The 23113-nt window shown below is 42.7% G+C and overlaps 1 long non-coding RNA gene across 1 annotated transcript; it reads right to left on the reverse strand.

Annotated features, from left to right (window-relative positions):
- Nucleotides 1–330: 330 nt before the first annotated feature.
- Nucleotides 331–21431, reverse strand: LOC116764657. The gene is made up of 4 exons (XR_004352969.1): nt 21314–21431; nt 10845–10849; nt 6106–6111; nt 331–340 (listed from the first exon to the last, which is right to left on the reverse strand). It is a non-coding gene; the product is annotated as an uncharacterized LOC116764657 (long non-coding RNA).
- Nucleotides 21432–23113: the final 1682 nt, after the last annotated feature.

Genomic DNA, 23113 nt, shown 5'->3' on the forward strand with positions numbered 1-23113 from the left:
AAGGAAGCGGGGCGGAGAGGGAGAAAGGGAAGGGAAGGAAATGAGGAAGGGCAAATGGAGGACCAATGAGTCTACGGATAGGAATGTAAATTGGTGCACCCTTTTTGCAGGGCAATTTTGCAATATCTATTAACACACATGCCCTTTGACCCAGAATTCCCTTTTCTGGGAATTTACGCAACAGATATCTCCCCACGGCTATGTAAAAGATAATGTGGCATATAAAGATTTTTAATGCAGCATAGTTCATAGAGCAAAAAAAAAATATTCACCAATAGAAAACTGGTTAAATTATGAGGTGCCCTAAAATGCAACCCTCTACAGAATGAGGTAGGTGTGTCTATACCAAAACAAAAAGACGGCTGCGATATTAGCAAGTGAAGAAACAAGTTGCAGCATAGTAAACACCATAATCCTATTGCGTAAAGATAAAATATGATTAAGGACAAGCATGTCTATAAAAATTGTCTGGAAGGATCCACTGACATCTGCCAATAATGGGTCACTCAGAGGAGTGAGACCGAGAATTAGTCTCACTGTTCAAAAATTAGTCTTTTGAACAGATTATGTTTACCATGTGCGTGTATTACTTTGTTTTCATTATGGTAAAATATACATAATATAAAATTTCCACTTTAACCATTTTTAAGTGTACATACAGTTCAATGGCATAAAGTACATTCACAGTGCTGTGCAATTATCATGACCATCCATCTCCAGAACGTTTCATCTTCCCAAAATGAAATTCTGTAACAATAACTCCTCTGTCCCCCAGACCCTGGTAACCACTATTCAATTTTCTGTCTTTATAAATGTGCCTATTCTAGGTACCACATGAAAACGGAAGCATACAATACTTGTCCTTTTGTGTCTGGCTTGTTTCATTCAAAATTTTTTCAAGGTTCATCCATGTTGTAGCGTGTCAGAATTTTACCTCTTTTTTTTTGGCCACGCTCTGTGGAATGCAGGATCTTGTTTCCCGGACCAGGGATCAAACCCGTGCCCCCTGCAGTGGAAGTGCGAAGACCCTAACCACTGGACCGCCAGGGAATTCCCTATCCCTTTTTTTTATACTGTAAAACTTTATTCATATGAGTATGCCTGAGGACATTGTTATAACACTTTTTTTACTAAGGTATAGTAGATCTATAATATTATATTAGTTTCAGGTGTACAGTATAGTGAGTCAATATTTTTATAGATTATACTCCATTTAAAGTTATTATAAAACATTGGCTATATTCCTTGTGCTATACCTTACTACCTTGTACCTTATTTATGTTATACATAATAGCTTGTACCTCTTAATTCCCTACCCTTATTTTGCCCCTACTCCAGCCTTCTACCCACTGGTATCCGCTAGTTTGTTCTCTATATCTGTGAATCGGTTTCTGTTTTGTTATATTAATTCATTTTTATTTTTTAGATTCTAGAATTTCACCCCTTTTTATGAATGAATAGTATTCCATTACAGGGATATGCCACATTTTATTTATCGATTCATCTGTGGATGGATAATTGGATGTTCCCACCTTTTGGCTATTATGAATGATACTGCTATGAACATGGGTATATACCCGTCTATTTGAGTCCCTGCTTTCAAATCTCTTGGCTATCTACCTAGAAGCGAAATTGCTGGATCGTATGGTAATTCTATGTTTAATTTTTGAGAAACCTCCATACTGAGTCCCAAAGTGGCTACACCATTTTATTGATACATTCCCACCAGCAACACACAAGGATTCCAACTTCTTCACATTGCATGTATTACTTTTATAACTAAAAATGTATTGAATTTTTAGAATCCCACCGTTTTACTTCAATAAGAAAGTCTCTAATTTTTTTCCTCTCACGAAAAATATTGTTAGATTACCCATTCCTGGAGATCAGGAATCAACGTTTTTTTATAACGCATTAACCATTTGTTAAAAAAAACCGCAGTCAGTGGAGGCAGAAGCAAAGAAAGCCGCAGTAAACCTGCAAAGCATGGGCACGTCGGGACGGCGACCCCCCCAACCCCGGAGCCAACACGCCCAGCGATCCTGAGCATCCGGGTCTCACGGGGGCCCAGCGGGTGCTCCAGAACCCAGGACACTCTCTGATTTGGAAACTCAGGGCGCACAAAACCCAGCCGGCTGCCAGGGCCCCGCTGGGATCAGCCTGAGCAGCCTGGGGTCCGATAGGTTCAAAAAGGGAAAAAAATAAAAAATAAAAAAAAAATAAAAAAATAAAAAAAAAAAAGGGACTCTGCTTGGGGCACCAAGAGCCGAGCGGATTTCCCAAGCCAGAGGCCGGATTTCTTATTAAGTGGGGCATCTTTTTGGCTCTTTTGGGTCATATGAGGGTAAGCAGCTCTCTTCTGAGGCTACCGCATTTTACCTACTTACCTACCCCCTACTTCACCGCCAGGCTGAACTTCAGGAGATGCTTTGCGAGTTTGCTGGGTCTTTACTCTCCATTTCATCAACGATGACAGATGCAGAGGAAGGAAAACCCAGAGCGCCTGCGCAGGGTTCGCTGCCTCATTTCCCTGGAGACCCAGCTGGGGTTTGGAGGCTGGGCCCTTCGGGGATGGGCTGCGGATGAGGGGCTGCCTCTCCCGCCTTTCCTCCCGGCTTCACTTCCAAGTCACCCTGCACAGCCATTGCTCCCGTCACCTGCCTCGACCCATTTTGCAGATGGAGCCACAGAGGCTGTCAAAGCCCAGTGAAGAACTTGTTAGAGCCTCACCTCCATAGCCGGCTTCATCCCTTTCCAGCCAGGCCCCTGCCCCCTCTCATCACCCCATCTCCCCTCTCATCACCCCATCTCCCCTCTCATCATCTCCACTCTCATCACCCCATCTCCCCTCTCATCACCCCATCTCCCCTCTCATCACCCCATCTCCCCTCTCATCATCTCCCCTCTCATCACCCCGTCTCCCCTCTCATCATCTCCCCTCTCATCACCCCATCTCCCCTCTCATCACCCCATCTCCCCTCTCATCATCTCCCCTGTCATCATCTCCACTCTCATCATCTCCCCTCTCATCACCCCATCATCTCCACTTGCTCACAGTGCTCCAGCCACTCAGGCCACCTGCTCATTAAAACCACCTACTCCTTCCGGCTCCAGGCAGGGATCTCGCCAGCCCTCCCAGATCTTCGCCCGCGCTCTGCTTCGGGACAGGCAGGGTTGCTCTGCGGTCCAGACCAAATTCGGAGCAGAGGGGGCCCTTCCAGGCCCTTCCAGGCCCTTCCAGTCTCAACACTATGGGTGCTCCCCTTTTGGACCTGAGAGCCCATTCACAACCCTTCGGCCTCAGAATGGACTTACGCTTGGAAACAGAACAACCAGGGACAGTCTGGAGAGCCTCCGACCCACACAAAGCACTGGTTTCTGTGAGCCCCGAGTCTCCTCACAGGCTTCCAGTCTGAATACCCACCCCAGTTCTTCTTCCTCAACCCGTCGGGAAATCCTGCTCAGAAAACTCCCTCCTCCACCCTTCTGTCCCCCTATCCCCAGCCACGAGCCCAAGGACCAGGGCCGGCAGTAAGGGCTGACACGCACCCCCTCCTGCGGGGATGACAGAGAGTTTGTGTCTCTTCCCAGGAGAAAAATAGCAGCGATGACTAACCTCGCTGTGCGGCTTTAAGCTGCTAAAAGCTCCTGTGCCTTGATCCCCTCCACCTCCTCCCCAAGTATCCGGTAAGATAAAGAACACACATAATTATCATAGCCCCGGTACAGCAGGGACGAGTGGTACCCAGAAGGTTTAAATACCTTGTTAAGGGGCCTCAGTAGTAAGTGGGGAGCTGGAACTCAAATCCAGATTTTCTGATTTTTCTTTTTGTTTTTCAAAACACCTGTGTCTCTTCCTCTTCGCGCTGGCTCTTTGCTAGGTCTTAATGATAAACAAATGAAAATGACAGTGTCTGGAGTTTAATGGCTTTGCCATTTCACTGTTTTCATTTGCATGAAGATCCTGTATTAATCCAGGCTAGTAAAAGAGTGCTAAGTCAGGGAGATCAGCTCGGTGCTTTGTGACCGCCTAGAGGGGTGCGATAGGGAGGGTGGGAGGGAGACACAAGAGGGAGGAGATAGGGGGATATATGTATACATATAGCTGATTCACTTTGTTATACAGCAGAAACTACACTTTGTTATACAGCAGAAACTAACACACCATTGTAAAGCAATTATACTCCAATAAAGATGTTTAAAAAAAAAGAGTGCTAAGTAAGGAGAGCTTTCTGGACCCTCAAATCACAGAATCCTGGTGCTTACCAACGTGTATACACTCATTTTCTTCCTTAGGGGCTCCGCCCCTCTCGCCATGACTCACTCTCCCTCCACCTTCCCTCTCCACAAATCTGCCCTCTGCTCCCCAAGCAGCCTGACCACAGTAGCCTCAGGGTGCCCAGAGGAAAAGCCATAGCATCGGGGAGAAACTGAGCCCGATCTCTGGGGGTTAGATGGTCCCAGCATCTAATCTGGGGGAGGGCCAAGAGACTGAGGCTCTGGAGGGAGAGCAAAGGCAGGCACAGGGGGTCGCAAGAAAAAGGTCAAGGCTGGCCCTGACCACAGTCCCGAGGTTGGGTGCAGGAGTGAGGGAGGCATGGGACGGGTAAAGCAGGGCCTGCTGTGAGGACGGAGAAGCTGGTATGATGGAGGGGAGGGGCAGGCAGCAGAGGTGGGGTGTGAACCAGGCTGGACCAAAGTGGGAGAAGCTGGACGGATACAGACTGTGGGGAGTTGGGGGAAGGGTGCCTGTGGTCACTGTTGCTGCCTCCCTGTAGAAGCCAGGGGTCAAGTTCAGACTTGCCTGTCCTAGCAACAGAGCCAACAGGGCAACCTCAGCAAAAATAAAAGCATTGATGAGAAGGAGGGTTCACAGAATGAAGTAGCAGAAACTAAAGTCAGAAAGGCAGGGGTAAGGGCAGCCGCAGGGGCCAGCTCAGGGAGCCAGAACAGGGTGTCTCTGGCATGGGTCAGCACCAGCCACGTTTCTCTGGTTCTCACGTCACCCCATGCAGGAGTCAAAGTCCAGGAGAGACGGTCTCGTTGGCCCAGATGGAGTCATATGGCCTCACACCTTGGCTAGTGATGACTGCTTTCCTAGAGGCACCTGACCTTGGACATGTATTTCCCCAGAAGGAAATGGGGCTGCTGTATCCAAAATAAAGAGTGAGTGCCACGAGGTCAGGCAACCAAAAATCTTCATCCCAGTCCGATAGTGGAAGGACAAACCTCTGAATCTGTCCCTAAAATTAAGAATTTGAGTTGCTCAATGGCTATCCAGATGTTCAAATGATATTTTGCCAAATTGCCAACAAGTTCCAACCACTTCCTCTAGACATTTCACTCAGTCTTTTAGCTCCGGGTAATGGCAGCTGGTCACAGTGGAAGAAGAAATGTAAAGCATTGTGCATATAGTTACTGTTTGGGTTGTGACATTTCTCACTAGATTTCTTGCCAAGCCTCACTCAGGTTTCTACATCCACCCACAAGGCATATGGAGCCCTCACTGGAAGCAGCCCCTGGGAGGCCCACCCAGCCCACCATAACTTCACACCCCGGGGGTGTGAAGGGCTAAAATTCTTCCCCAGCTGGACTAAGCAATGTCCCTACTTACACAGGGGAGTAATATACAAGCACAAGGACACAGCATTGTTTGAATTCCGAAAGACTGACAACTTAATGCCCATCAGGAGGCAACGTATGCAATTAATCATGGTTCATTCACTATTCCGCCACCACAAAGCAACAAGCAGTTCTCTATTTGTATTGAAACGGAATGATCTCAAGCTGTGCTCTCAGAAGCAAGGTGCCAGATGTACAGAGTATGACACCACTTTCTGTAAAAAATGCACACAACTTTTGTTCCTCTCATATGTGTGTGTAGCAGGAACAAAATTATAAAAGTATAAGCATTTGGAGTTTCCCCAGCACTCCCTAAGGAAGAAGGGAGCCCCACAAAGCAGTAAAAGAGGGATGAGCGAGATGGAGAGTCAAGGAGACAGTCTGGATTACCTGCAATAATGCTGTACCTCATTTTTAAGGAGTTTTGCAGGGTGGTACTATAGAAGGCAATTTCCATTTCTTTGGGCCATTCAGCATCTGAACTTCTGTCTATGATAAGAAAACCTCCTCTTTAGAAGGCAGAATCCCAGAAAACCCCTGGCAGTCCAGTGGTTAGGACTCCGTGCTCCCACTGCCAAAGATACAAGTTCAATCCCTGGTCGGGGAATTAAGATCCTACAAGATGCGTGGCACAACCAAATAAATAAATATTTTAAAAATAGAAGGCACAGAATCCCCTTCACAATGGAAGCAGAAGATGCCAGAAGCTCACTTTCCCAATTCACCTTGCAGGTAAGGTGTGGACCCATGCATGGCTCCACCAATCAGACAGACTCACCCAGTGTTTGAATCAGAAATTAGGAACATAAAGCAGCCGTGGTGGCAGGACATTCACTCTCCAGGGTGGCAGTTACAACCAGGGTCCAGAGTGGGCATTGGTGGTGTTGTCAGCTGTAGTCACCAGCACTGTTGTCGGTGGTCATTGTACTTTAATCAGACCAACTCTGGGACATGATTTAGGGGTTGGTCTCATCTGCAGAGCCTCCCAGCTATGAGATATCCAGAGATTACATGAGCACCCAATACTGTCTAATAGAAAACAGTGATTTCCTTTTTTTTTTCTTGGCTGCGTTGGGTCTTCGTTGCTGTACGTGGGCTTTCTCTAGTTGTGGCCAGTGGGGCCTACTTTTCATTGCGGTGCACAGGCTTCTCATTGTGGTGGCTTCTCTTGTTGCAGAGCTTGGGCTCTAGGCGCATGGGCTTCAGTAGTTGTGATGTGCAGGCTCAGTAGTTGTGGCTCATGGGCTTAGTTGCTCCGTGGCATGTGGGATCTTCCTGGACCAGGGCTTGAACCTGTGTCCCCTCCATTGGTAGGATGGATTCTTAACCACTGCGCCAACAGGGAAACCCGAAAACAATGATTTCTGTTGCTTCCAATCAAGAATCCTGACTGAGGTGGAACAAAAACCACATTCACAGAAAGATAGACAAGATGAAAAGGCAGAAGGCTATGTACCAGATGAAGAAACAACATAAAACCCCAGAAAAACAACTAAATGAAGTGGAGATAGGAAACCTTCCAGAAAAAGAATTCAGAATAATAAGAGTGAAGATGATCCAGGACTTTGGAAAAAGAATGGAGGCAAAGATCGAGATGATGCAAGAAATGTTTAACAAAGATCCAGAAGAATTAAAGAACAAACAAACAGAGATGAACAACACAATAACTGAAATGAAAAATACACTAGAAGGAATCAATAACAGAATAACTGAGGCAGAAGAACGGATAAGTGACCTGGAAGACGGAATGGTGGGATTCACTGCTGTGGAACAGAATAAAGAAAAAAGAATGAAAATAAATGAAGACAGTCTAAGAGACCTCTGGGACAATATTAAACGCAACAACGTTTGCATTATAGGGGTCCCAGAAGGAGAAGAGAGAGAGAAAGGACCCAAGAAAATACTGGAAGAGATTATAGTCGAAAACTTCCCTAACATGGCAAAGGAAATAGCCACCCAAGTACAGGAAGTGCAGAGAGTCCCATACAGGATAAACCCAAGGAGAAACATGCTGAGACACACAGTAATCAAATTGGCAAAAATTAAAGACAAAGAGAAATTATTGAAAGCAGCAAGGGAAAAATGACAAATAACATATAAGGGAACTCCTATAAGGTTAACAGCTGATTTCTCAGAAGAAACTCTACAAGCCAGAAGGGAGTGGCATGATATACTTAAAGTGATGAAAGGGAAGAACCTACAACCAAGATTACTCTACCCAGCAAGGATCTCATTCAGATTCGATGGAGAAATCAAAAGCTTTACAGACAAGCAAAAGCTAAGAGAATTCAGCACCACCAAACCAGCTCTACAACAAATGCTAAAGGAACTTTGCTAAGTGGGAAACACAAGAGAAGAAAAGAACTTACAAAAACAAACCCAAAACAATTAAGAAAATGGTAATAGGAACATACATATCGATAATTACCTTAAACGTGAATGGATTAAATGCTGCAACCAAAAGACACAGGCTTGCTGAATGGATACAGAAACAAGACCCATATATATGCTGTCTACAAGAGACCCACTTCAGACCTAGGGACACATTCAGACTGAAAGTGAGGGGACGGAAAAAGATACTCCATGCAAATGGAAATCAAAAGAAAGCTGGAGTAGCAATACTCATATCAGATAAAATAGACTTGAAAATAAAGAATGTTACAAGAGACAAGGAAGGACACTACATAATGATCAAGGCGTCAATCCAAGAAGAAGATATAACAATTATGAATATATATGCACCCAACATAGGAGCACCTCAATACATAAGGCAACTGCTAACAACTATAAAAGAAGAAATCGACAGTAACACAATAATAGTGGGGGACTTGAACACCTCACTTACACCAACGGACAGATCATTCAAGCTGAAAATTAATAAGGAAACACAAGCTTTAAATGACACAATAGACCAGAGAGATTTCATTGATATTCATAGGATACGCCATCCAAAAACAGCAGATTACACTCTCTTCTCAAGTGCACATGGAACATTCTCCAGGATAGATCGCGTCTTGGGTCACAAATCAAGCCTCAGTAAATTTAAGAAAATTGAAATCGTATCAAGCATCTTTTCTGACCACAACACTATGAGATTAGAAATCAATTACAGGGGAAAAAAAAGTAAAAAAACACAAACACATGGAGGCTAAAAAATACGTTACTAAATAACCAAGAGATCACTGAAGAAATCAAAGAGAAAATCAAAAACTACCTAGAGACAAATGATAATGAAAACACGATGATCCAAAACTTATGGGATGCAGCAAAAGCAGTTCTAACAGGGAAGTTTATAACTATACAAGGCTACCTCAAGAAACAAGAAAAATCTCAAATAAACAATCTAACTTTACACCTAAAGGAACTAGAGAAAGAAGAACAAACAAAACCCAAAGTTAGCAGAAGGAAAGAAATCATAAAGATCAGAGCAGAAATAAATGAAATAGAAACAAAGAAAACAATAGCAAAGATCAATAAAACTAAAAGCTGGTTCTTTGAGGAGATAAACAAAATTGATAAACCATTAGCTAGACTCATCAAGAAAAAGAGGGAGAGGACTCAAATCAATAAAATTAGAAATGAGAAAAGAGAAGTTACAACAGACACCACAGAAATACAAAACATCGTAAGAGACTACTACAAGCAACTCTATGCCAATAAAATGGACAGCCTGGAAGAAATGGACAAATTCTTAGAAAAGTATAACCTTCCAAGACTGAACCAGGAAGAAATAGAAAATATGAACAGACCAATCACAAGTAATGAAATTGAAACTGTGATTTAAAATCTTCCAACAAACAAAAGTCCAGGACCAGATGGCTTCACAGATGAATTCTATCAAACATTTAGAGAAGAGCTAACATCCATCCTTCTCAAACTCTTCCCAAAAATTGCGGAGGAAGGAACACTCCCAAACTCATTCTATGAGGCAAGCATCACCCTGATACCAAAACCAGACAAAGATACTACAAAAAAAAGAAAATTACAGACCAATATCACTGATGAATATAGATGCAAAAATCCTCAACAAAATACTAGCAAACAGAATCCAACACACATTAAAAGGATCATACACCATGATCGAGTGGGATTTATCCCAGGGATGCAAGGATTCTTCAATATACGCAAATCAATCAAGGTGATACATCATATTAACAAATTGAGGGAAAAAAACCATATGACCATCTCAATAGATGCAGAAAAAGCTTTTGACAAAATTCAACACCCATTTATGATAAAAACCCTCCAGAAAGTGGGCATAGAGGGAACCTACCTCAACATAATAAAGGCCATATATGACAAACACAGAAAACATTCATTCTCAGTGGTGAAAAACTGAAAGCATTTCCTCTAAGATCAGGAACAAGACAAGGATGTCCACTCTCGCCCCTATTATTCAACATAGTTTTGGAAGTCCTAGCCACGGCAATCAGAGAAGAAAAAGAAATAAAAGGAATACAAATTGGAAAAGAAGAAGTAAAAGTGTCACTGTTTGCAGATGACATGATACTATACATAGAGAATCCTAAAGATGCCACCAGAAAACTACTAGAGCTAATCAATGAATTTGGTAAAGTTGCAGGATACAAAATTAATGCACAGAAATCTCTTGCATTCCTATACACTAATGATGAAAACTCTGAAAGAGAAATTAAGGAAACACTCCCATTTACCACTGCAACAAAAAGAATGAAATACCTAGGAATAAACCTACCTAGGGAGACAAAAGACCTGTGTGCAGAAAACTATAAGACACTGATGAAAGAAATTAAAGATGATACCAACATGGAGAGATATACCATGTTCTTGGATTGGAAGAATCGATATTGTGAAAACGACTATACTACCCAAAGCAATCTACAGATTCAATGCAATTCCTATCAAATTACCAATGGCATTTTTTACAGAACTAGAACAAAAAATAAATGAAATGAAAAGAATCCTGACTGAGGCACATGTGTGTGTGCTGTGAACCTCTCTCCATAGTGCTCTCAAGAGAGCTTCAGTAAAGACCTAGCAAAGACCTAGACTGTTTTCAAAAGTGAAACCAGGTTTGTGTTTCTTGTGTACGTATCACTGTGCTATGGCAAGAACATGGAGGCCTGGTTTTGTTTGGATGACATACAGCATGTGTATTGGACATTGTAAATGTTAGCAGAGATTCTCCCCAACCTGTTCCCGGTGGCTGCCCTGAGAAATGAAAATGATGTGGGGAGGAAGACTTTTTCTTCTCCTTTTACATTCTTCTGTACTGTTTGAATCTTTTTTTAACCATATTCATGTATTATTTTTAAATGTTTTTAACGTTTAAAGTAATTACTTAAGAAAGAAATGTGATATATCTACAGATATTATCAGTGTGTCTACATAAGAGAGATGCTCAAGTAATATATGCATTCTGGCAAGAATCATAGCCTTTTAAAGAAACAGGTGGTGAGGGCTTGGTAGTCTGCTAAAGTCGTTGAGAATCTTATCTGGAGGGCTGTCAAAACTGCACACATTTTTTTTTAGTTTTTTAATTTGGCATCTCTTGATGTTACTTTATATTACTTGTGCAAGAAATGGTTATTTTTTACACAATCTTAAGCATCAGAATAGTTGCTCCGCTCTGCAGCAGACCTAAGGCAAAGGAGGGGACAGGGATGGGAAGAAAGGGCTCAGATTAGCAGAAAGGAGTAGGAGATAAAAATCCAGTATAGGGACTTCCCTAGTGGTCCAGTGGGTAAGACTCCATACTCCCAGTGCAGGGGGCCCAGGTTCTATCCCTGGTCAGGGAACTAGATCCCGCATGCATGCTGCAACTAAGAGTCCACACACCGAAACTAAAGACCCCGCATGCCACAACTAAGACCCGGCACAGCCTAAATAAATAAATAAATAATTTTTTTAAAAAAATACACTTTAAAAAAATCCAGTATATATGTAGAAGTGGCCCAGAGGTTCACCCCCATTAGGAGGGGGCACTGAATAGACCATCTGTCACAGTCAAAAATAAGAGGGAGAATAAAAATTGTGGTATACCCACACAATGAAATATTTCTCAACAACAAAAATGAAAATACTACTGATACCCACAGCAATGTACAAGAATCTCACAGACATTATTTTAGTGCAAAAGTCAGGCACAAAAGAATACACACTGCTTGGTGAAATTTATCTGAAATTCTAAAAAAGGCAAAACTACAGTGACAGAAAACAGGAGTAGGGGTATACATTTGTCAAAACTCATCCTACTGTCTACTTAAAACGGGTGCATTTTATTGTATGCAAAGTTAGGGCTAGAGATTGGGTTAGGGTTCGATAAAGTTGATTTTTTAAAAATAGAGGAGGGGGTTTTGAGTGAGAACCTGATATGCTGGGTTACACTTACTCTGGTGTGTGTGCTTGATGCTGTTTATGAATGAGTGATCGAAGAGTGTGAGCCCGCTGTTGCAGGCCATGACTAGATGGAGGCCAAGTTTTCAAGAGTCAGAGAAGAGCCACCAGGCCTCTAGCCATCCCTCCCCATCCTTGGCCCAGGCACCAAGGGATCCCAGGCAAAGGTGAGCAGCTGGAATAACTCCCCTCTCCCTGCCACCCCTGCAGGAAAGGAGGGTGAGACATTCCCTGGATCATCGCTCTGAGCAGGACCAACTGCCTTTGGCCAACCCCAAGCTCGGGACATCTTCATCAGGAAAGCACCATGTGTGTGAGTTGGCTGCAGCCTCCATTTTATTTTCAAGAATTGGCATTGGGCTTCCCTGGTGGCGCAGTGGTTGAGAGTCCGCCTGCCAATGCAGGGGACACGGGTTCGTGCCCCGGTCCGGGAAGATCCTACATGCCACGGAGCGGCTGGGCCCATGAGCCATGGCCGCTGAGCCTGCACGTCCAGAGCCTGTGCTCTGCAATGGGAGAGGCCACAACAGTGAGAGGCCCGCGTACCGAAAAAAAAGAAAAAAAAAAAAAAAGAATTGGCATTTATCCCTATGGGAAAATAGATGAGCAACATCACGGGAAAAGCAGACTCAAGAAGGTAATGACCATGACGGCCGCAGTCGCTTCACGTCCCACCAGCAGGTCAACACGAGATCTGGGACCGCCAGCACCACAGCCACCCACTCCAGAGCACAGCTCTGCCCGTGAGTGGCCCAGCACTAGCCCCAGTCCCCGCTCCCAGGTCCCTGCAGCCAGCAGTCTCATGACTAGGTCCCACCAACCAGTGGCAGGCAGCCTCTGCACAAGGCAGAGACTGGGGTCCTGCCACACCTACCAGACCGCCCCCCCCCCCACATAGTCAGCCTGCCACAACAGAAGGACCAACACAGCCCAAATAGGGGGCATCCCTAGAACACATACCTCTGGTGACCAGAGGGGAGTGCGCTGCTGGGGCACATAGGATGTCTCATACAAAAGGCCACTTCTCCGAGATCAGGAAATGTAACCAACCTACCAGATACATACAAATAAAAACAGCAAATTAGGCAAAGTAAGGCAACAGAGGAATATCGTCCAAACAAGGGAATAGGCTAAACCCCAGAAGAAGAACTAAGTGAAGTGGAGGTTGACAATCTACCCTATAGAAGGTTCACAGTAATGATCATAAAGATGTTCAAAGAACACAAAAGATTTGATGACCAATGAGAAGTTAGGAGTTTGTAACAGAGTTGGAAAATACAAAGAAGAACCAAACAGAGATGAAGAATATGATAACTGAAATGAAAAATTCTCTAGAAGGAATCAACAACAGCTTAAATGATACAGAGGAACAGATCAAGGAACTGGAAAGCAAAGTAGTGAAAATCCCTGACACTGAACAGGAAAAAAGAAAAAAGAATGAAAAGAACTGAGGACAATTTAGGAGACTTGTGGGACAACATCAAAAGTGCTAATATTCACATTATAGGGGTCCCAGAAGGAGAAGAGAGAGACAAAGGGGCTGAGAACATATTTGAAGACATAATAACTGAAAACTTCCCTAACCTGGGAAAGAAAACAGTCACCCAAGTCCAGGAAGCTCAGAGAGTCCCATACAGGATGAACCCAAAGAGGAACATGCCAAGACACACTGTAATTAAAATGACAAAAATTAAAGCTAAAGAGAAAATATTAAAAGCAGCAAGGGAAAAGCATCTAGTTACATATAAGGGAACTCCCATAAGACTGTCAGCTGACTTTTGAGCAGAAACCCTGCAGGCTGGAAGGGAGTGGCATGATATATTTAATGTGATGAAAGGGGAAAACCTACAATCAGGAATACTCTACCAAGCAAGGCTCTCAGTCAGATTTGATGGAGAGACCAAAAGTTTTACAGACAAGCAAAAGCTAAAAGAGTTCAGCACCACCGAACCAGCTTTATAAGAAATGTTAAAGGGACTTCTCTATGCTAAAAAGAAAAGACCACAACTGGAAACATGAAGATTACAAAAGGAAAAATTTCATTGGTAAAGGCAAATATACAGTAAAGGTAGTAATCAGCCATGTATAAAGCTAGTAGGAAAGTTAAAAGACAAAAGTAGTAAAATCATCTATATCCACAATTAGTGGTTAAGGGATACACAAAACGAAAAGATATCAATTATGATGTCAAAAACAGTAAGTGTAGTGGATAGGAGTAAAAATACAGGGCTGTTAAAATGCATTTGAACTTAAGTGATCAGCAACTTAAAATAATCACACATATACATATAGATCGCTATGTACAGTAAATAGCTGTGTAATAGCTTTGTATGGTGACATGACTAGAATTATCCTGGTGATCATTCTGATATGTATAGAAAAATCAAATCACTATGTTGTGTAACAGGAACTAACATAGTGTTATAGGTGAATTATACTTCAAAAACAAACAAACAAACTCACAGAAAAAGAGATCAGATTTGTTATCAGAGGTTGGGGTTGGGCGGGGAGGGGATGAAGGTATTCAAAAGGTACAAACTTCCAAGATAAATAAGTACTAGGGATGTAATATACCACAGGATAAATAGAACTAACACTGCTGATTTTATATAGGAAAGGTGTTAAGAGAGAAAATTTTTTTTCTATCTCTTTCATTTTGTATCTATATGAGATGTGGCATGTTCACTAAACTTACTGTGACCATCATTTCATGACGTATGTAAGTCAAATCATGATGCTGTACACCTTAAACTTGTACAGTGCTGTATGTCAATTATATCTCAATAAAACTGGAAGTAAAAACGTTCTCATCACAAGTGGAAAGAAATGTAACTATGATAATGAATGCTAACTAAACTTACTGCGGTGGTCATTTCTCAATACATATATGTATCAAATCATTATGTTATATACTTTTAATACAATGTTATATATCAATAATACCTCAATACAACTGGAAAAAATTGTTTCAGTAAAAATAAAGCAAAAAGAAATTGGTGAAAAAAATAATGAGAAGGTGGGCTCTGGGCTGAGGACCAATTCATATATTTATCCAGGGAATTTAAGGCTGAAAGCACTTTTTGATGAGAAGATTCTCAGAGGCTCCAAAGATTAATATCAGCTGCAGTTAGGTTAAAAGAAAATTAATAGTGATAATTCATCACAAAAACACGCTACATGTATTTGTAGCTGCCTGGCTTACAGAGTGCTTTCGTTTAAATTATTATACTTGGTCTTTTTTTTTTTTTTTTTTTTTTTTTTTTGCCCTCAGAGCACAGCATGCAGGATCTCCAACCAGGGATGGAACCCGTGCCCCCTGTGTTGGAAGCGCAGAGTCTTAACCACTGGACTGCCAGGGAAGTCCCTGTTACACTTGATCTTCACAGCAGTTTTAAAGACAGGAAATGCATTATTATCCCAGCTCAAGTTCACACTGTAAAATTTCATATCAATTCAGAAAAGCCCTTTGAAGATTTAATTCATTGACAAACACTGTTTGACGTGGTCAGGTAGAACTATGTTATTAAAATCACCTAAAGCATATTTGGATCTCTGCAATGTCCTTGGGACACCTTTGAAGGGCCATATGATGAGTAGCAGGGCCAGGCTGAGACGTGATCTGTTCTCAATCCTGCCCCTCCTGGGCTCGGCTGGACTGTCCCTTCCTGTGTAACCCACGCCCTACTCTGTCCCTTTACATTTTTGTCTGTAAAGCCAGGAGTTTGTGTTTGATGGGTAGTTGCTTTTATTATAATTAAGTCTTCAGTAGAAAAATCACCTAAATTCATGGATGACATGAAGTAGTCTCGTGGTTGGCTACTCAGGGAAAGACAGCCTGAGACCCCAGCAGGACAGCAGGACCCCGGCATGGGGGTGGTCCCCCGAAGGTCAGCACTGGGCCTGGGAACCGTTGGGGAAGGCGTCCAGGACGGGGAACCATGTGTATCCAACCTGCCTCCCAGGGATGCTGGGCAAATACTGCACTACCAGGGACAGAACCACTTTACCCTGGGTGGACGCACACCGCTATCACTATTAGTATTCATATTACCATTGCTGTTTTTATGGATGAAGTCTCTTCTTTTTTTTTTTTTTAATTAATTTATTTATTTATGGCTGCATTGGGTCTTCGTTGCTGTGCGTGGGCTTTCTCTAGTTGCGGCGAGCAGGGGCTACTCCTCCTTGCAGCACGGCTTCTCATTACGGTGGCTTCTCTTGTTGCAGAGCACGGGCTCTAGGCACATGGGCTTCAGTAGTTGTGGCAAGAGGGCTCAGTAGTTGTGGCTTGCGGGCTGTAGAGTACAGGCTCAGTAGTTGTGGCACACGGGCTTAGTTGCTCCACGGCATGAGGGATCTTCCCAGACCAGGGCTCGAACCCGTGTCCCCTGCATTGGCAGGTGGATTCTTAACCACTGTGCCACCAGGGAAGCCCCTGGATGGCGTCTCCTCTTTCTCCTGGGCATGTTAAGCCTCTCTGGAAGGGCCAAGCCTCACCGAAATACTGTGCACAGATGAAACCACAGGTCATGGAAGACTGGCCCATGGGTCCTCGAGATGGTCTGCAGGAATCTGTTGTCTGGGCAGCTTATCAGGGACACCTACCCTGCCAGGAGCCACAGCCCAGGCCGTCCTGCTGCTGAGAGATAACCTAACCTGTCTCCTCCTCCAGGCCTCACAGCTCCCCGCCTCCTGTGAACCTCATTGCACTCTCTGGTGTGTCACTGCACTAGAACTGAATTGGGTCTGTCTCCCCACTTGCCTTTGAGGTCCAAGGAGGCCAGACTGTACCTCGGGCTGTGGAGAAGGGTGGGGTGTAATGGGGGGATCGGCTGAGGGGGAGAGGGAAGGCTTGGGGCCCTGTCTCTGCTCTGCCAGGTGCACTGTAGACCCTCTAAGCCTCTCTTTTCCCATCTGTATAAGGGGAGAAATCAACCCTACCTACCTGGTATGGCTTAAAGCTGCACTGTCCACTATGGTAGCCACTAGCCACATATGGCTATTGAGAACTTGAAGTGGGGCTAGTCCGAATGGAGATGTGCTCTAAGTGTAAAATACACACCAGATAGCAAAGACTTAGTACCAAAAAATAAATATAAAATCTCTCAATAATTTTTATAGTCATTACACAATATTTTCGATATATTGGGTTAAATCTAATATTAAAATTAATTTCACCTGTTTCTTCTTACTTTTCAAAATGTGGCTACTAGAAAAATTACAATTACATACAGGCTCGCGTTATGCTTCTATCGGACAGTGCTAGTTGAGAAAACCAAGAAGACACGTAGACAGTTATCTGGATGGACAGAGTCGTTACAACTCTCTTTCCTATGTTGCCCTCTTCTCCCTGCACCTCGCAGAATGTGGGTTTGAAAAATCCCCATCAAACATAAAAATCTTGGAATTTTTCAACTGAAAAGTTCAGGGAATCCAAACCTCCCCACCCCACCCAATGTAGATAAAGAAATTGAGACTTGGAGCAAACTATTAGATATCCCCTGATGATCAACCAGGAAGATAATCTTTTCCCCAGGAGTTTGGGGACTTTTCCGTCCCAGAAGCCACATTCAAATATCTTTTTAAAATTAGCTTTTACGTTAATAAAACGGCTTTCATTTGTGTCACACATAGATTCTTTCTCCCTGTCAGTCTCTGCCTGGTGTTCCTCAGCAACCTAATAATAAAGGAGCTCTGGGAACAGAATTGTGATTGCCAAGGGTGAGAAGAGGTGGGGGAGGGATTGAGTGGGAGTTTGGGGTTAACAGATGCAAACTAGTATATATAGAATGGATACACAACAAGGTCCTACTGTAGAGCACAGGGAATTATATTTCAATATCCTGTGATAAACCATAATGAAAAAGAATGTATGTATAACTGAATCACTTTGCTGTACAGCAGAAATTAACACATTGTAAATCAATTTTGGTTCAATTAAAAAAAAAATGTTAACTTCATTGAAAAAATAATTTATTAATTAGTTAATTAATTAGCTCTGGGTTCCCTGTACATACAAAAGCCCTGGGGTTAACAGAGTCCAGTTCAAATGGCCCTGGACAGGAAAACACCAAACCCACGTGATGTCCTTCTCCCTGGACTTCAGCTTGCTGGGCTCTAAAATGGACCCTGACCCCGCCTTACCTTGTGTTTACCTTGGAGCAAAGGCCCAGTGAGGGCTGAGACACACATGTAAGTCTTTTGTAAGTAAATTATCTGTCAGAAACTTGTGAGTCCCACATGCTATTAATGGATAAGAAGAATGAGGGAATGTTTTGGTACAGATCCTCACAGGGCTTGTCAGCAGACAGCAGCAGCTGCAAACTATAGGCATCTGAGAGTCTAAGCTCTTCCAACCCACATTTAGGAGGTGAGAAGACAGAGGCCACAGAGGAGGAAGGGAAGGGGCTGCCCAAAGACCAGAGGCCAAGTTTGTAGACACTTGGAAGAGCACTTACGCCGTCCCTGGTTAGTGTTCTACAACCACTTTGCTTGGAGGTTTTGAAATAACATTCTTTTCTTACCACAAAGCAGATTCTTTTAGAATTTTTTGAAAATACACAGAAAAAAATCCCATCACCCAGTTCCCACCCACCCCCTGCCCCACCAACCAGAGATAATCCCATCAACTGTTTAGCATCTTTTTAAAATATAGTGTTTTTTCTACTCGTGTGAACATATATGTACTTTGTCTTTTACAAAAATGTGATACTACTACAACAGTTTGTATTTTTTTCCCTCTGAATAAATAGTAAACATTTTTCCAAGTGAAATATCTTTTCACATTATTATTACATTACCCTTAATGATGTCATGACATTCCATTGAATGAATGTTTAACCGATTCCTGATTATTGGGCATTGAGGTTTTCCCCAGTTTTTCCCAATTATAACAATGCTACCATGAGCATTCTAGAAGAAAATATATGGAATGAGCTCCCTGACAATGGTCTTGGCAATGACTTTTTTGATGACATCAAAAGCACAGGCAATAAAAGCAAAAATAAACAAGAGATATTATATCAGACAAAAAGCTTCTGCACAGCAAGGAAAAAATTAACAAAATAAAAAGTCAGCTCCTAGAATGGGAGAAAATCTTTGCAAAACACATATCAGATTAGGGGTTAATATCCAAAATGTATAAGGAAATTATACAACTCAATTGCAAACAATAATAGTCCGATTTAAAAATGGGCAAAGGAACTGAATAGATGTTTCTCTAAAGAAGATATACAAATGGGCAACATGTATATGAAAAGATGCTCAATATCCCTAATCATCAGGGAAGTGCAAATCAAAACCACAGTGAGATATCATCTCATATCTGTTAGAATGGCTATTATCAAAAAGACAAGCGATAACAAGCGCTGATGAGGTTTTGAAGAAAAGAGAACATTTCTACACTGTTGGTGGGAATGTAAATTGGTAAAGCCACTCTGGAAAACAGTATGGAAGTTCCTCAAAAACTTAAAAATAGAACTACCATATAATCCAGTAATCTCACTTCTTAGTATATATCCAGAGGAAATGAAATCAGAATCTTTTTTTGTTTTGTTTTGATTTTTTGACTGCGTTGGGTCTTCGTTGCTGCACACAGGCTTTCTCTAGTTGCGGCGAGCGGGGCTACTCCTCATTGCGGTGCACGGGCTTCTCATGGCAGTGGCTTCTCTCGTTGCGGAGCCCAGGCTCTAGGCGTGTGGGCCTCAGTAGTTGCAGCACATGGGCTCAGTAGTTGTGGCTTGCAGGCTCTAGAGCACGGGTTCAGTAGTTGTGGTGCACAGGCTTAGTTGCTCCGTGGCATGTGGGATCTTCCCGGACCAGGGATCGAACCCGTGTCCCCTGCATTGGCAGGTGGATTCTTAACCACTGCACCACCAGGGAAGTCCCTGAAATCAGGATCTTAAAGCAATACCTGCACTCCGGTGTTCATTGCAATATTATTCACAATAGCCAAGATATGGAAACAACCAAAGGGTCTGTTGATGGATGAATAGATAAAGAAATTGTGAGATATTTTATCAATGCTAATAAAATAGGGAAATAGATATATATATATGATGGAATGTTTTTCAGCCTTAAAAAAGAGGAAATCCTTGTCATACTGAGTGAAGTAAGTCAGGCAAAGAAAAACAAATACCATATGATATTGCTTATATGTGGAATCTAAAAAAAATGGTAAAAATGAACTTATTTACAACACAGAAATAGAGTCACAGATATAGAAAACAAACTTATGGTTACCGAGGGGGAAAGCAGGGATGGGGGTTGGGGAGGGATAAATTGGGAGATTGGGATTGACATATACACACTACTATATATAAAATAACTGAGGGCTTCCATGGTGGTGCAGTGGTTGAGCGTCTGCCTGCTAATGCAGGAGACACGGGTTCGCGCCCCGGTCCGGGAAGATCCCACATGCCGCCGAGCGGCTGGGCCCGTGAGCCATGGCCGCTGAGCCTGCGCGTCTGGAGCCTGCGCTCCGCGATGGGAGAGGCCACAGCAGTGAGAGGCCCGCATACCCCCCCCCAAAAAAAAAGAAAAAAGATAACTGATAAGAACGTACTGTATAGCACAGGGAACTCTACTCCATGCTGTGTGGTGACCTAAATGGGAAGGAAATCTAAAAAAGAGTGGATATATGTATGTGTATAACTGATTAATTTTGTGTACACCTGAAACTAACACAACATTGTAAATCAAGTATACTCCAATAAAAATTAATTAAAAAAAAAAGAGGAAAGTCCTGTCATTTGCAATCACATGGATGAACTGGGAGGATATTATGCAAGGTGAAATAAACCAGACACAGAAAGACAAATATTGCATGATATCAGTTATATGTAGAATCTAAAAAAGTTGAACTTAGAGAAACAGAAACTTAAGAAATGGTGTTTCCTGGGACTTCCCTGGTGGTGCAGAGGTTAAGAATCCTCCTGCCAATGCAGGGGAGCAACTAAGCCCGTGCGCCACAACTACTGAACCTGTGCTCTAGAGCCTGCGAGCCACAACTACTGAGCCCATGTGCTGCAACTACTGAGGCCCACACACCTAGAGCCCGTGCTCCGCAACAAGAGAAGCCACCAAAATGAGAAGCCCACACACCGCCACGAAGACCCAACGCAGTCAAAAATAAATAAATAAAATAAAATAAAGAAATTGTGTTTTCCAGGGACTGGGGGTTGAAGGAAATGGGAAGATGTTGGTCATAAGGTACAGACTTTCAGTTATAAGATGAGTAAGTTGTAGAGAGCTAATATACAGCATTGTAACTATAAGTTAATAATAGATCGTATACTTGAAATTTGTTAAGAGAATAGACTTTTTTTTAATTGGCTGCACTGCACAGCTTGAGGGATCTTAGTTCCCCAACCAGGGGTTGTACCCCTGGCCCTTGGCAGCGAAAGCACAGCGTCCTAACCATTGGACCACCAGGGAATTCCCGAGAGTAGATCTTAAGTGTTCTTCCCTCACCACCACCACGCCCCCCCACCCCCGCCACACACAAACACAAAATGGTAACTCTTAAAGGTGTTGGATATGTTAATTAGCTTGATTGTAGTAATCATTACACAAGGTATACTTATATCAAAACACCACACTGTATGCCTTTTTTATTTGTCAATCATACCTCAATAAAGTTGAGGAAAAAGCATTGTAAAATGATCTTTAATTTCTTCCAGTGCTAATAAAAGTGTGGGAATAATCAACCAGGACCTACTGTATAGCACAGGGAACTCTACTCAATATCCTGTAATAACCTATATGGGAAAAGAATCTGAAAAAGAATAAATGTATATGTATAACTGGATCACTTTGCTGTACACCTGAAACTAACACAATATTGTAAATCAACTATACTCCAATATGAATAAAAATTAAATTAAAAAAGAACTTTAATGGAAAAGAATCTGAAAAGGAAAAAATGTGTAGGAAAAACATATTAATCTTTTGTCACACATGTTGCAACTCTTGTTGCTATTTTCTATAGTGCCTTTATGGTGTTTTTCATGATTATGGTGTGAAGTCTATCAGTATTTCCTTTATTGTTTCTGATTTGTTTGTGTGGTTTTAAAAAGTCTTTACACATTAAGGATAAAAATTGACCTGTGTTTTCTTCTGAACTTTACTAAAGATTTTGTTTATTAAAAATCTATATTAAAAAAATTTATATTTTATCTAATTTGAAATTATTTTTGTTGTGGTATGATTCAAAATCTAATTTCAGAATCTAATTGCATTTTTCTTTTCCCCCTGAACGGTTCTTCCAAATATATCATTTAACCCAGGGTTTCGCACCAGTGGCACTATTGGTATTTGGGGCCAGGTAATTCTTTGCTTTGGGGCTGTCCTGCACATTGTAGGCTGTTTAGCAGCATTCCTGACATCCATCAAATTCTAGTAGCATTACCCCAGTTGTGACAACCAAAAATGCCTTTAGATATTGCCCGGTGTCCCCTGGGAAACAAAATCACTCCCAGTTGAGAACCGCTGATTTATCCTTCCCTGGAAATGATTTGAAATACCATCTCGACAACGAAGTACATTCTAATATATCATGTACACCCGGGTCCATTTCAGGACTTTCTATTCAGTTCCAATTATTTGCTGTCTATTCTTGGACTCTATAGAAAATAGCACCAAACTATTTTCCTTATTGTAATTTTGTATTAACCTTTAATCAGTTTACACTCTTGCTTTCCCAGTCTCTTTTTTTTTTTTTTTTTTGCGGTACGCGGGCCTCTCACTGTTGTGGCCTCTCCCGTTGCGGAGCACAGGCTCCGGACGCGCAGGCTCAGCGGCCATGGCTCACGGGCCCAGCCGCTCCGTGGCATGTGGGATCTTCCCGGACCAGGGCACGAACCCGTGTCCCCTGCATCGGCAGGCGGACTCTCAACCACTGTGCCACCAGGGAAGCCCTCCCAGTCTCTTTTAATCCTTCACGGAGGATACTTAATCTTATTGATCAGTTGCGGGGGCGGGGGGGAAGGAACAAAAGAGACCGAAACGGAATCTGGGGCATGGGAGGCCCCACCTTCATATCAAGGAGGCCCACACTGGGTGGAACAGGCACAAGGCTGCCTGAAGCTGATAAGAGAAAAGGCACCTCATAGGATCTGGA

This window comes from Phocoena sinus, chromosome 13 (assembly GCF_008692025.1).
Source record: "Phocoena sinus isolate mPhoSin1 chromosome 13, mPhoSin1.pri, whole genome shotgun sequence".
NCBI classification, from domain to species: domain Eukaryota; kingdom Metazoa; phylum Chordata; class Mammalia; order Artiodactyla; family Phocoenidae; genus Phocoena; species Phocoena sinus.